Genomic DNA, 15,174 nt, shown 5'->3' with positions numbered 1-15,174 from the left:
TAAGTTAAGATGGCAGATCGCATGTGTTCGCTGGCGAACACGGCTAACTGGCCATCACTGCTGTTTACTCTTTTGTTAAAATGTCTCTGTCCTGCTCTCTGAGATGGAAGCACATGCGCAGTTCCATCCTTCTAATTCCACCAGCTACAGCAGAAAGGACACACCTCTGGGAAAGTGCATGTCCCCCGTGCTGCCAGCTTTAAATAAATCTAGCAGAGACATTGGAGCAATGAATGGGGAGATCTCTGGACCCATGTGAGGTACAAGGCTGTAGGAAAGAGATCGTCATGTCCTATATGATGCCTGATTTTAATTGTTTACATTAATCATGGGATAATCCCTTTAAGAATACAGGCATGCTAAGGCTACTTTCACACTAGCGTTCGGGGCTCCGCTTGTGAGTTCCGTTTGAAGGCTCTCACAAGCGTCCCCGAATGGATCCGTCCAGCCCTAATGCATTCTGAGTGGACGCGGATCCGCTCAGAATGCATCAGTCTGGCAGCGTTTGTCCTCCGCTCAGCAGGCGGACACCCGAACGCTGCTTGCAGCCTGGCCGTGCGGAGGCAAACGGCTCTGTCCAGACTTATCCGCGCCAGACGGATCCGCACCTAAATGCAGGTGTGAAAGTAGCCGAAGCCGAACTGAGTATGCATGTGTAAAGAGAGGGGGGGGGGGGGGGAAGCTGGCAGTTAAACGAGAATTCTGCTGACAGCTTAGGCTACTTTCACACCTGCGTTTAGGTGCGGATCCGTCTGGTATTTTTTATTTATTTTTGTTCATGATAATGCAAACGGATCCGTCCAGACTTTACATTGAAAGTCAATGGGGGGCGGATCCGTTTGAAAAATGCACCATATTGTGTCACCTTTGAACGGATCCGCCCCCATTGACTTCCATTGTAAGTCTGGACGGATCCATTTGCCTCTGCACGGCAACGTTCGGGTGTCCGTCTGCTGAGCGGAGGACAAACGCTGCCAGACTGATGCATTCTGAGCGGATCCGCATCCACTCAGAAGGCATTAGGGCTGGACGGATGCGTTCGGGGCCGCTTGTGAGAGCCTTCAAACAGAACTCACAAGCAGAGCCCCGAACGCTAGTGTGAAAGTAGCCTTAACTTGTTCTTCCTGCAGATGCTGACTGTTCCACACAGTTCTCACGTTCCCTTCGTCCCCTCATTTACCTGCAGCTGGCCAGTAGAGGTCCCCGCTGATCAGAAGTAAAGTACCTGCTACATACTAAGTGGAGTCCTAGCGCGGTGTGAATAGAAAAGAAATCCATGTCTTCCTACTTATGTGTCCTGTAAAATATTCCCATTAAATATGGGTTACCTGCATGGGACAGGGTCACACTTACCTGCTCCCCAAGCGGCACGTCACCACTGAAACCAATCATTGACTGCAACAGCATTGGTGACCTTGTCCATGGAAGAAAACAAGCTGGCGCCCGGAAGACGGAGGAAATGGAAGCACCATGTAGGAGCGGAGTGGTGGGGAGCAGGTAAGTCATTAGGTGATGCAGTCTAGGAGCTATAAGGAAATAATTATTCCTGGAAAAAACCCTTCAAGCTGATCACAAAGTGTCCCTCTTCTTGAATCCCCAATGATTTGCTGGAAGAGTTCAGTTTTCCTGCAGCGCCACCACATGGTAAATTAAGCATTACACAGTGTCTGTCTGTCTGTGCAATACAGGACAGGTCCTCGAGAGACACTCTTTGGCCAAGAGATGAGGATCCCGAATAAAGAACCCCCCCCATTAAAGATGTATTCCCATCTCAGACAAGGGGGCATATTCAGTGCCGGACTGGGGAACTTAGGGACCACTAGTGTAACTGATTCTGGGGGCCCACCGTAAAGCTCCTGCACACAAACTTATTTTTTCTCCATGTCCGTACCGTTCACCTCAATGGGGCCGAAAAAGACTGTGTGCATTCCGTGTCTGCATGGCCGTTCTTCAAAATGACAGAACATGTCCTATTATTGTCCACATTACAGACAAGGATAGGACTGTTCTATTAGAGGCCAGCTGTTCCGCATAATGTGGAATGCACACACCCGGTATCCATGTTTTGCGGATCCGCAATTTGCGGACTGCAAAACATCCAACGGTCGTGTTCATGAGCCCTTACAGTGATAACAGAAATATTACAGATGAAGTATGATGGCCAACATTCACAGCAAACTGCACAAACATACATGTGGCAGAAGTTACACATATATGGATATCCTGCACTTAAGTCAGTCAGAAACAAGACACATGCAGCGCACACCAATCACTCACTGGACACATATGGCACACAGGACACTTATACGTGGCTCACATGCCACTGATGCATATGTCACATGCTGCACATACACCACTGATACATAGAACATATATAGCACACGCCAATCACATGCAGGAAACACGCAATGCACACACCAAGACATTTATGCCTAACCCTATTAAGTGTAGCACACATAAAGGGGTTGTCTCACTTCAGCAAGTGGCATTTATCATGTAGAGAAAGTTAATACAAGGCACTTACTAATGTATTGTGATTGTCCATATTTGACTCTTTTCCATCACATTTCCGCACGTAGCCAGTCTGACAGCGTCTTTCCCTCATCGCGCCTGCGCCGAATGTGAAGGATTTCACCAGAGCACAGGGCTGGCGGACAGATGCGAGCGCTGCCTGGCCCTGTCAATCAGGACTTGGAGGGAGGCGACAAAGGTGGGAGAACGGAGCGTCTAGGAGCAGGATGGACGCCCCCCCGGTCCTACAGGTGAATTAGCATATTATAAAAGTTTGATTTCTGGCATAACGGGGGCATGGATAAAAGTAGGAATGGGCTAGTTAGGTTTAGCTGACATTAGCACATCGCTAATGTCAGCTGGCTTAATAGGGTTAAATCTGGTGACAGAATCCCTTTAAGACCACGTTCCCTTGATCATGGGGGTCCCAGCAGTCAGACCCCCACCAATCAGACACTTATCGCCTGTCGTGTCATAGCTCTTGGACCTTTTCACATTCCCTATCCTTAAAGGTTTTCTTTGGGTGTAAAAAAAATAAAAATAAAAAAAAAATTTAAATCTGGCCCAAAATCTGTGTCAAACTAAAATAGAAATGCTCGCCTGTTAAAGGGCCTGTGTCCACTTTTCAAGTTGTCCTCTATCCACAGGATCGGGGATAACTAAGTGATCTGTTGGGGTCTAAACGCTGGAGCCCCCACTGATCACCCTTCTTGACTGAGTGGCAGGTCGAGCATATGCCCTGCCTCTCCATCCATTCTCTATGGGGTCACTGGAGATGGCAGAGTACAGCGCTGGCTATTTCCAGTTGTCCCAAAGAGAATAAATGGAGCAGCAGGGCGTATGTGTGGCCTGCCACACCATCAAAAAGGGGGAACAGGACCCGTTCCTGGGATCAGTGGGGGGTCGCTGAATCGGACCCCACAAATCAGTTATGCCCTATGGTTGGAGAGGATAACTTGAAAACCTGGACAACCCCTTTAAATCCTCCACCACTCCACCACCAGTATCTCTTTACATGGCAGCAGTGATGCCTGTAAATACGGAATATCATCACTACCACCATGTAAACCATACGTGTCAATACTGGAGAATGACTGTGCATTGTGCAGAATTTTTCAGTCATAAGTCCAACCTTTACCAAAGCCCAAGCAAAGGTGCTGGAGGAGCAACGTGAGCAAAGAGCACAAACAGAGGGTCATAACTGAAGCAGAGACATTAGGGTCACCTAAGGCAGTATAGTAGTGTGGATCCTGGAGCAGGGGTAACTGGAGAAGAGGCAATATTAGTGGTGCATTTAGAGTGGGGAAATCTGGAGCTGGGGCATTTATGGGGGTACACCTAAAGCAGAGGCATTGGGGGGACCTAGGGCAGAGTCCCCCCAATGCCACTCTGAACTATGCAGAGAGCAGCACACATTCATAGATCTGTGTCTGCTATAAACAAATCCCTTTTTTCCCCCTTACAGTCTCCTACAGCTCACTACTGTCACACACCTGAGAAATCAGCCCAGCACCACAGAGGAGTCCTTCTCTCCAGCAACCACAGTTTTATGACAGCAGGGAGGGCAGGAGGATGGCCAAACATGTTCACTCCTCCTTCACTGCCAGCAGCCGGGAAGTTTAGAAGATACTGCAGGGCCTCCTGTACAATTTACTCCAGTAGGAGACTGCATCACTGTGCGATACTGCCACCTAGTGGCTACAATAATTATCTCTCCTGACAAACAAGAGAAATAATTACTCCTCTGTCTCCGGCGCAGGAGACTGGGGGCCTACGGAGGAATCCCCCGACTCCCCGGTGGGCCAGTCCGAGCCTGGGCATATCGTGGGTGGCCGCACAAGAGCAGTGCGCTCCTGTTCACTTCTATGGGGAGAGCGCTTGGTGATGACCAGACCCAGTGTCCTCCAGCCACCACTTTCCCCTCTCACCCGCTGGGACCCTCACCTATCAGACAATGGGGGCATATCCTAGCGAAATGTCCACATTGTCTGAGATGGGAATAACCCTTTAACTCAGACATTGCTTAATAAAGGACTGTATATAAAGGTGGCTCTTCCACACTAGACAACCCCTTTAAGAGGAGCCATGACATCGAAGGAGGTGCATTGATTTGCATTCTATTGTAGACAGTAAGATGCTTTTCAAAGGTGGTGAATCTGATCTGATATGTGGCTGTAATAGCGGTCTATAGTAGTTTTCACTTTTAACCCCTTGATGACCAGGCCAGTTTTTTTTTTTCTGTAGAACAAGAAAATGAGTTTATCTTTTCTTTTCGCATTCCCATAGAATTTCTTTTCTAGATGTAGCTGTCCAAGGCCATGCTTCTTATGGGACGAGTGGTACTTTTCTTAGGTCCTATATATTAGAAAAACATGAATTCTTTCTTAAAAAAAAAAAAAAAAAGCAGCGCCACACCTGTCCACAGGTTGTCTGTGGTACTGCAGCTCAGGCCCTTTCACTTGAGTTGAGCTGCAATCCATGGACAGGGATGGTGCTGTTTTTGAAAGAAAGCAGACATGTTTGTCTAATCCTGCACAATAATTTTAAATTAGGGAGATATGCACAAAACATTAATCCCACCAATGTTTACTGAGCTATGGTTTAAAGGGGTTGTCCAGGATTAGAAAAACATGGATGCTTTCTTCCTATAACAGCACTACCCCTGTCCACAGGTTGTGTGCGGTACTGTAGCTCTGTCCAGTGACACCAATGGAGTCGAAATGCAATACCAGAAACAACCTGTGGACAGAGGTGGTGCTGCTTTAGGAAGAAAGCAGCCATGTTTTTCTATTCATGGACAACCCCTTTTATGCCATACCGCGAGCATTATAATTAATGGCATTTATTTATATAACGGGTTGTCAGAGTTTTGCGCGTTCCAAATATTATTCGGTGTCGTGGAACGTTTGACATAAAACATTGTGTCCTTACATTATGTCCCTTGGGCTGTATAGTATAGGCACTGATGGCATCATAGTCCCTGTGACAAAATTGAATGCCCAATCCTTCACCTCCACCTCCACCGTTGTGTCAGCATTGACCCCAACATGCCGAGGGTCATGCAGTTACTTGATGGATTGGGCAGAGTAAGATGAGCATTGACGCTACTGCCTGCCAGTTAGGGCTCATACAAACTAACGTATTTTGTTTCCGCGTTTTTTTTGCGTCCCGTATTCGGAACCATTCATTAAAAAAAAAAAACTGAAATTACTGTGTGTGCATTTCGTTTCCGTATGTCTGTTCCGGAATAAAAAAACATGTCCTTTTATTGTCCTAATTACGGACAAGTATAGGACCGTTCTATTAGGGGAATGCGGAATGCACACGGACATCATCCCTATATTTTGCGGATCCGTGCTCTGCGGACCGCAAAATACATACGGTCACGTGCTAAGTCCTTATGTCAAGCTTGCTCAAGATATATCAGCAATGAGTTAAACCAAGGAATCAAAATCTCCTATTTAAAGGGTTACTTCTAAAATTGAATTCCATAGATTGAGATCTGGTGGAAGGAGCAGATTTTTCCACTGTAAGTCCAGGGGATTTTGGAACAAATCTGAGGCAAATGTGCATGTAATACAAGGCTCTTGCTGTACTTTTCCTGTGGATTTCATCAGTCCATATTAGTTTCCCATGGGGCATTGCCAATAAGTCTCCATACCATGGAGTCTTGTAGTAAAGTGAGGAACCGCACTCTGTTCAAGGGTGTCACCGATGCCAATCAAGGGCTTGTTAAGCCGTTTATCAGGGTAATAAAGTATTGAGGCACTCAGGTTATTTTTTGCAATTCAAGTGAGGTTTCTTTATTTTATAATCTCTGCATCATCCATTCGCCCGTGGTATATATGAAAGCGTCAACAACAGAATATTTCTGACCAGACGTTTCGGTCACGGTGGACCTTCATCAGTGGTCATATTATCTGGAATAATATTGGATACATATTCAAATGGGTTCTTCGGATGGCAGAGATGGCATTACATGATCATAACAAAATCAATAAATATTAAATAAGTAATATACAAGATATATTAGAGTAAATTTTTTAAGTACATGTAGGTGTAAATACGACGGGTCCGTGGCATATGGTTTGCAAGGTTAATAATGGTAAAGTGCCAGTATAATGGTAATAGGGGTGTATGCGGACATAATGCACATTATTATATTGTTGTGGCAGGGTTTAATTTTGAGCATGGTTATGCACTGTATGCTATATACTGCGGTCCACACATGTGTGTGCCGCCGAGTACTGCTGGTATATGCCGGATCGAGGGCTGCTTGTGGCGTTAGTCCGGTATAGTGGAGTCGCTGCATGGTTATGCCGTTGCTATAATAGCATTTGCATAAATACATAAACCCTCTGTGTTGCATATTACAGAGTACTCAGGCGGTATTTATAATTTGCATATAACCCATATATCATTCGCATATGTATGAGGGCACAGGCGGCATATCGTATATCGTTTGCATATACCACAGTATTTGGATACACATAATCATAAATGCAATCATGGTCCATATCATAATGTATATATCAACATACATCATAATGCATTCAATCGGCTCAGTGACCCCTATGAATTATTCCTATACTTGGAGTCCTGTGTATATATGGAATCATGGAGGGGTGAGGAGCTGCAGAAAATTTCCATGGTCGAGCAGACTGACATAATAAGGAGGTTTCTGTGGAAAAAAGATTCAGGGTTAAGATGAGTTCTCTACCTGAGTGGTGGGTAGCAGTATTCTGGGGCGCTGGATGCAGATCAGGCCCATGTTCTGCCGCGGTTTAAATCATCCGAGGGGATCGCATTTCCGATCGTCTTAAACCGCGGCAGAACATGGGCCTGATCTGCATCCAGCGCCCCAGAATACTGCTATCTTTGAGATGTTTCTACACCTTGATTGGAGTCCACCTGTGGTAACTTCAGTTGACTGGGCATGATTTGGAAAGACATGGCCTTGTCTATATAAGATCTCCCAGCTGACAACCAAAGGGGGTTGGTGGAAGGGCCGTGGTATAAGAGGTGAATGAGAACCCTGTGGTCACTCTGGCTGAGCTCCAAAGTGCAAATGGCAGACACCTGGGGCAGCCATCACTGCAGAATTCCTCCAATCTGGGCTTTTTGGTAGAAGTGGCCAGAAAGAAACCTTTCCACAGTTAAAGACATATGAAAGTTTGCAACAAAAAAAAAGCACCTAAAGGACTGTGAGAAACGAGATTCTCTGGTCTGATGAAACCAAGATGGAACTTTCTGGCCTCACTTCTAAGCTTCATGTCTGGAGGAAACCAGGCACCTAACCAATACCATCCCAACAGTGAGGCATGGTGGTGGCAGCATCATGCTCGGGGGTTGTTTTTCAGGGACAGGAAGACTGGTCAGGATTGAGGAAAAGTTTAATAAAGCAAAGCACATATTATTAATAATGAAAACCTGATCCAAACTGCTCTGGACCTCAGACTGGCCCGAAGGCTTCCAACAAGACAATGAGCCTAAGCACACACCCAATACAACACAGGAGTGGCTTAGAGACAACTCAGTGAATATCCTTAAGTGGCCCAGCCAGAGCCCTGACTTGAGCCCAACCAAACATCTCTGGAGAGACCTTAAAATGGCTGTCCACCGACGGCCCCTATTTCAATAAATTAGCAAAGGTTTCTAACATTCTGTTTTCACTTTGTCATTATGAGGTGTTGAGTGCAGATTAAGGGGCACAACTTGAATTTGTTTTTTATTTTAGCACCAGGCCAGAACATTAAATGTGAAAAAAAAATGAAAGATTCTAAAAACATTACGAATGCACTGTAGGGAGAATTTATCACAAGGATAACATTTAAAACCAGATTTTATTGAGTCCGCGTTGGTGTGCTTTGAGCCAAATTTATGAAATGTCAGAGATCGTTTGTTAAATTTTTTTACACTTTTGTGTAGAAATGCTAGTCTAATTGTTTTACGCCACCCCCCTACTGGAGTTAGTTTGCGTCTCAGTTTATTAATCTGGAGTGAAACTAATTAACATAGCTAGCTGCACTGACGTTCTCAACCACTTTCCAAAACTGGAGTTAGTGATGTAAAAATGTAAAAAGTTGCACTTTTTTTTAGCAAGTGCGCAAACCTCTTATGTTACTACTTTTTGAAAAGCTAGAATTTTGGAGTGCAGGGCGTTTTGAATTCTCCCTATTGTATGCTCCAAAACATGAAACCTGTTGGCTTACTTAAACCCTGCCTGAGCTATCTACATCTGCTGTGAGGGTTGCGTGTCCTCTCAGATGTTTCCTCACTATGGAAGCGATGAGAAAGCTCCGCGATGAGAAGTTGTAGCTTCAAGCAACAATGGCAGAAATGCACAATAATTACCATGAATTGTGACATAGCAGAACAATCTCTGGAGAAGAGAAGGAGCACAACTGGAGACAATGAGAACTAAAACAGCACTAAGTGCAAGCTGTATGTAATCTATAATAAAAAAAAAATACAACTGACAGTCAAAGAGACATTAAACCAGCAGACAATAGACCGGAAGCGTTTATGGCCACAATGTACATGACCTAATTCAATTAAAAAACAATTAATGGCAACTTCAAATGTGTCTTCTCTTGGTTAAAGAACAGTGTAATTGTTTCAGAGACATTGCTCGAGGACCCAGTTCAATGCCTGGCACGGAGAGTTCCTTAGAGGAAGCAATAACTTGCTCCATAAAATTGTGATTAGCCTTAAAGTTAAAACATCTGATAATCATAAGAAGGTATTCAGCAGAAAGCACAGAGATTTACTAGTCAGAAACCAGCAACAAGTAGTAATGGAATATGAAATATAAGGTAAAAATTACAACTGTTATTACTGCTCTGAGCTAGTACGACGTGAAAGCCATGGGACAGTATGAAGAAAAGAGAAGCCTTCACATGTCTAAGATTTTGGAATACTAAGGCTACTTTCACACTAGCGTTGTTTGAATCCGGCGTTCAATTCCGACACCGGAACTGCCCGCCGGATCCGGAAAAACGTGTGAAAACTGATTACATTTGAATCCTGATCAGGATTTTGATCACAATGAAAAAATGCATTGGCAAAAACGGATCCGCCATTTATGGACTTTAACTTTTTTTTCAAGTTTTTCGGGTTTAACATGCAAAAGCGTTAATGCAAGTCAATGGGAAAAAGGCCGGATCCGGCGTTCAGTCAAAGTGTTCAGGATTTTTGGCCGGAGGTAAAAATACTGCATGCTACGTTTTTCTGAAAAGCCTGATCAGTCAAAAAGACTGAACAGAAGACATCCTGATGCATCCTGAGGGACGGACTCTCCATTCAGAATGCATTAGGATAAAACTGATCTGTTTTTTTTCCGGTATTGAGCCCCTAGGACGGAACTCGGAAAAGAAAAACGCTAGTGTGAAAGTACCCTTAATGAGGTTATTGAGAAGGGTATGAATAATTTTGGACTGGACATTTTTTGCTCAAATGTAAATAAAAGCTGAGAATTTTTCCCCCCCACAATAATGCCTCTTGTACATCGTCTTATTATTATTTTGGGAGACACCTATGTCATTTCCGGTCAAAAAATTACTTGCTGGTTGAATAAAAGTAACTTTAAGTCAAAATTTGCCAGGGGTATAAATAATTATGGGCAGCACTGTATCTGAAAGGTGCAACCTTCTGTACGGCTCACTAAGATGGCCGCACATGCTCACTTTCATCCTTAAACTACCTAAGGGGTGAGCTGCAGCAGAATGGACACACCCCCTGAGCTGTGATAGGGAGATAATGGACACACCCCCTGAGTTGCAGCAGAAAAGACCCTCCCCTTGAGCCCCCAGCTTGATATGAATCTAGCAAAGCAATGAATGGGGAGATCTCTGGATCCATGTGAGGTACAGGGCTGGTTCTAGCTTTGTTAGAAAGACATTGTGATATACTATATGATGTTTGATTTTAATCATGGGATAACACCTTTAAGAATAGTTTACTGCCATGGAGATGAGTTTAGAAACTGTGTGGCTTCATGGTAATATTACACACCAGCCATAAAACGGATGAATGGTGAATTGGGGCCACCAGAGCGAGAGTCATTCTATGCCAGTGAATCTCCACTCTGGCTAACCGATATGGAGGACCACCTCTTTGATAGCCACATGTCCTTACAGGACATACAGAAAGGGTTTGTCTATGAATCACTTGTAGAAACTTCTTTGAAAATGTTGATGTTTAACAGGGTCTCCTAACAAATGATAATTTGCCCCAGCTCCCGGTTAGAGACTTAGTGACACTGAAACATTTCTTCACCCGTCCACATAAGATTTTTTAGCAATGCATAGACATTCAAGACCTCATGTGTCATATAACAGGATCACTGCAAATTTGCAACCCATCGGGGCTATTATCTTAGCACTGCATTATGTCCATCTACAGTGCCTTGCAACAGTATTCACCCCCCTTGACTTTTTTCGTGTTTTGTGACATTACAGCCTCAAGTTCAATGTTTTGTTAATCTGAATTTTATGTGATGGATCACAACACAATAGTCTAAGTCGGTGAAGTGAAATGAGAAAAATATATAAATAAAACTATTGTTTAGAAATAGAAAACAGAAAATTGGCATGTGCGTATGTATTCACCTCCTGTTAGAAAGCCCATAAAAAGCTCTGGTGCAACCAATTGCCTTCAGAAGTCACATAATTAGGGAAATGATGTCCACCTGTGTGCAATCTAAGTGTCACATGATCTGTCATTACATATACACACCTTTTTAGAAAGGCCCCAAAGGCTGCAACACCTAAGCAAGAGGCATCACTAACCAAACACTGCCATGAAGACCAAGGAACTCTCCAAACAAGTAAGGGACAATGTTGTTGAGAAGTACAAGTCAGGGTTAGGTTATAAAAAATATGCAAATCTTTGATGATCCCCAGGAGCACCATCAAATCTATCATACCCAAATGGAAAGAACATGACACAACAGCAAACCTGCCAAGAAACGGCCGCCCACCAAAACTCACGGACCGGGCAAGGAGGGCATTAATCAGAGAGGCAGCACGGATACCTAAGGTAACCCTGGAGGAGCTGCAGAGTTCCACAGCAGAGACTGGAGTATCTGTACATAGGACGACAATAAGCCGTACGCTCCATAGAGTTGGGCGTTACGGCAGAGTGGCCAGAAGAAAGCCATTACTTTCAGCAAAAAACAAAAAGGCACGTTGTGAGTTTGCGAAAAGGCATGTGGGAGACTCCCAAAATGTATGGAGGAAGGTGCTCTGGTCTGATGAGACTAAAATTTTACTTTTCGGCCATTAAAAAAAACGCTATGTCTGGCGCATCACATCACCCAAAGAACACCATCCCCACAGTGGGACATGGTGGTGGCAGCATAATGCTGTGGGGATGTTTTTCAGAAGCTGGGACTGGGAAACTGGTCAGAGTTGAGGGAAAGATGGATGGTGCTAAATACAGGGATATATTTGAGCACAACCTGTACCACTCTGTGCGTGATCTGAGGCTAGGACGGAGGTTCACCTTCCAGCAGGACAATGGCCCCAAACACTCTGCTAAAGCAACACTTGAGTGGTTTAAGGGTAAACATGTAAATGTGTTGGAATGGCCTAGTTAAAGCCCAGATCTCAATCCAATAGAAAATCTGTGGTCAGACGTAAAGATTGCTGTTCACAAGCGCAAACCATCCAACTTGAAGGAGCTGGAGCAGTTTTGCAAGGAGGAATGGACAAAAATCCCAGTGGTAACATGTGGCAAGCTCATAGAGACTTATCCAATACGACTTGGAGCTGTCATTGCCACAAAAGGTGGCTCTACAAAGTATTGACTTTAGGGGGTGAATAGTTATGCACATTGACTTTTTCTGTTATTTTGTCCTATTTAATGTTTGCTTCACAATAAAAAATAAAAATAAAAAAAATCTTCAAAGTTGTGGGCATGTTCTGTAAATTAAATGATGCAAATCCTCAAACAATTCATGTTAATTCCAGGTTGCGAGCCACCAAAATACGAAAAAAGTCAAGGGGGGAGAATACTTTTGCAAGGCACTGTAGATGTAGACACAGTGCCCCATGGGCAGAAATGTCATGGTGTCACCCTACTGGGTAATCAAAAAAGAAAATAATTTGTACAATTTATACATTAAAGAAAGGTATCCTGTAAACAAATATAAAAAAGTGTTACGAGCTACAGGGATTTTCTTGCTGCTGCTTCCTCTTCTGTGTACTAACATTGCTTGGGACAATTTCTATGCAGCAGCCTGGCATCCGAGTCTGGGTTGGGTTATCGTCTATCCTGGTCTAATTCATTTAGAAAGTATTGATTGCTTAGCCTTTAACCCCTTATGGACCGGGCTCACTTTCACCTTAAGGACCATGCCATTTTTTGCAAATCTGACCAGTGTCACTTTATGTGGTGATAACTTTAAAACGCTTTGACTTATCCAAGCCATTCTGAGACTGTTCTTTCATCACATATTGTACTTAATGACACTGGTAAAATGGAGTAAGAAAATAATCACTTTTATTTATAAAAAAAAATACAAAATTTACCAAAAATTTGGAAAAATTTGCAAATTTACAAGTTTCTATTTCTCTTTATCTATAATACATAGTAATACCTCCAAAAATAGTTATTACTTTACATTCCCCATATGTCTACTTCATGTTTGGATCATTTTGGGAATTACATTTTATTTTTTGGGGACGTTACAAGGCTTAGAAGTTTAGATGCAAATCCTGAAATCTTTCTGAATTTTCAAAAACCCACTTTTTTCAAGGACCAGTTCAGGTCTGAAGTCACTTTGTGAGGCTTACATAATAGAAACCACCCAAAAATGATCCCATTCTAGAAACTAAACCCCTCAAGGTATTCAAACTTGATTTTACAAACGTTGTTAGCCCTTTAGGTGTTCCACAAGAGTTAATGGCAAATGGAGATACAATTTCAGAATTTCGATTTTGTGGCAAATTTTCAATTTTAATAAATTTTTTCCAGTAACAAAGCAACCCTCAAGCAAAACTCAATATTTATTGCCCTGATTCTGTAGTTTGCATAAACACCCCATATGTGGTCGTAAAGTACTGTACGGGCACACGGTAGGGTGTAGAGGGTAAGGAGCGCCTTGTGGTTTTTGGAAGACAGATTTTGCTGGACTGGTTTATTTACACCATGTCCCATTTGAAGCCCCCCTGATGCACCCCTAGAGTAGAAACTCCATAAAAGTGACCCCATCTAAGAAACTACACCCCTCAAGGTATTCAAAACTGATTTTACAAACTTTGTTAACCCTTTAGGTGTTCCACAAGAGTTATTGGCAAATGGAGATGAAATTTAAGAATTTTAATTTTTTGGCAAATTTTCCATTTTAATCCATTTTTTTTCAGTAACAAAGCAAGGGTTAACAGACAAATAAAACTCAATATTTATTGCCCTGATTCTGTAGTTTTCAGAAACACCCCATATGTGGTCGTAAATTACTGTACGGGCACATGGTAGAACATAGAGGAAAAGGAGCGCCGTTTAGTTTTTGGAAGGCAGATTTTACTGGACTGGTTTATTTACACCATGTCCCATTTGAAGCCCCCCTGATGCACCCCTAGAGTAGAAACTCCATAAAAGTGACCCCATTTTGGAAACTACGGGATAAGGTGGCAGTTTTGCTCGGACTATTTTTAGGGTACATATGATTTTTGGTTGCTCTATATTACATTTTTGTGAGGCAAGGTTACCAAAAATAGAAATTCTGAAATTTCATCTCCATTTGCCATAAACTGTTGAGGAACACCTAAAGGGTTAATAAAGTTTGTAAAATAAATCAGTTTTAAATACCTTGAGGGGTGTAGGTTCTTCAAATGGGACATGGTGCCAAAAAAACAGGCCATCAAAATCTGTCTTCCAGAAACCATACGGCGTTCCTTTCCTTCTGCGCCCTGCCATTTGGTCATACAACAGTTAACAACCACATATGGGGTGTTTCTGTAAACTGAAGAATCAGGGTAATAAAGATTAAGTTTTGTTCGGCTGTTAACCCTTGCTTTGTTACTGGAAAAACTGATTAAAATGGAAAATTTGCCAAAAATAGCTGTTTTGGCACCGTTTTTATTAAAGATTTTTGACATTGTTTATATGAGGGGTTAGGTCATGGGGTATTTTTATAGACCAGATTCTTACGGACGCGGTGATACCTAATATGTCTACTTTTAAAAATTTATTTAGGTTTTACACTATATTATCCTTTTATAAACCAAAAAAAAAACATTTTAGTATCTCCATAGTCTGAGTTAGTATTTGTTTTAGTTTTTAGCCGATTATCTTAGGTAGGGGCTCATTTTTTGCGGGATGAGAGGACGGTTTTATTGGCACTATTTTGGGGGGCATATGACTTTTTGATCGCTTGCTATTACACTTTTTGTGATGTAAAGTGACAAAAAAATACCTTTTATTGCACCGTTTTTATTTTATTTTTTTGACCGTGTTCATGTGAGGGGTTAGGTCAAGGGATATTTTTTTAGTGCAGATTCTTATGGACGTGGCGATACCTAATATGTCTACTTTTTTTTATTTATTTTAGTTTTACAAAATAATATTTTAGAGAAAATTTTTTTTTTTGTTTTAGTGTCTCAAGTCTGAGAACCATAGTTTTTTCCGATTGTCAGTGGCTAAATGGAATAAAAATTGGGG

The sequence above is a fragment of the Bufo gargarizans genome, chromosome 4 (genome assembly GCF_014858855.1).
Source record: "Bufo gargarizans isolate SCDJY-AF-19 chromosome 4, ASM1485885v1, whole genome shotgun sequence".
NCBI lineage: Eukaryota > Metazoa > Chordata > Amphibia > Anura > Bufonidae > Bufo > Bufo gargarizans.
Note: the sequence above shows the minus strand (reverse complement) of the source record.